Consider the following 1,264-nt stretch of genomic DNA (forward strand, 5'->3'; position numbering starts at 1 on the left):
ATGCCATTCACACATCGGCAATTCTACACTTGCTAAAGGTACAATATTCTTATCATTGGTATTATGCATGGTGTTATTGGTATTAATATACTTCGGAAACTCACAGGCTCTTCGTGGGGAGCCAACGCACATACATTACGTATATATGCACTGTCAATGTGTTTCAATGCTGGGAAATATGCCAGTTCTGTGTGGAGTAGGTCCGTCCACACAAAACAAATAGATACTGCCACTTAGTAACCATATTAGTCACTTAGTCTTAAAAATACTCCACTTCCTAAAATATACCAACTCGCTGGTATCTCCCCATCAAACATCTTTTGGGAAGTCACAATAGACTGGGAATGAACCAAAGCAGAAACTGCCATACGACACCCATTACATAGCCAAATTTCACCTAATTTTAGACTTAAATCTAGAAAAAGTTTTTTATAAATGACAAAAATTCTAAATAAACATCGTGAAGAGGTTATGAAGAAAAAGGTGGAAACTCTCTCTCTCCAAGGAAAACAATAAACTAGAGTTCAAATCAATGGAACTACTGCCAGCAGAATACGAAGAATAGTGGCCGACCTGGAGATCCCTAAATAGACTTAGAGCAGGAGTGAGCAGATTTAAAAACAACCTAAAGAAATGGCGCATCTTTCAAGACATCTCAACAAATTGTGAGTGTGGTATGGAACACCTACTGAATTACCAAAACTGTCCATCTTCATGTATGAAAGAAAATTTCCTGCATGCAAATCCAAATGCTATTAAAGTAGCAAGATTTTGGTCAAGAGTAATCTATAACTAGAAAAAAACATACGAACTCTGGCAACTATGTTACCATAAAATATAATAAATTCTATTTATATTTCTTTTTATTTCGATTTATATTCTATTATATTTGATAATCAATTTATGTATTTATTATTTATATCCATATATACTCTGAATTATATATATTTAATTTACTTATCTCAATCGTGAAATGTTTTATGCTCAATCGTGTCTCAGCCGTTGTGTGGTAGTGTTTTAACTTATAGCCGTTCGACGTCGGGTCTGCAATCCACAGCAGGTGGATTGCTTACCTGATTTGCTGTAGCATATTTTCTGCGATCCGACAAAAGTTAGGTAATCGATTTTGACTTGCTAGACACTCCAACGCGGTTTTCGACTTCACAATTTTTACATGAGAAAAAGTACCGGACATGCAATGGCACATAACACTCTATCCGCCGCAGGCGGATTGCTTATTCTTTTTTCACCGTAGATGGGTGAT

This window comes from Acyrthosiphon pisum, chromosome A2 (genome assembly GCF_005508785.2).
Source record: "Acyrthosiphon pisum isolate AL4f chromosome A2, pea_aphid_22Mar2018_4r6ur, whole genome shotgun sequence".
In the NCBI taxonomy this organism is placed as follows: Eukaryota; Metazoa; Arthropoda; class Insecta; order Hemiptera; family Aphididae; genus Acyrthosiphon; species Acyrthosiphon pisum.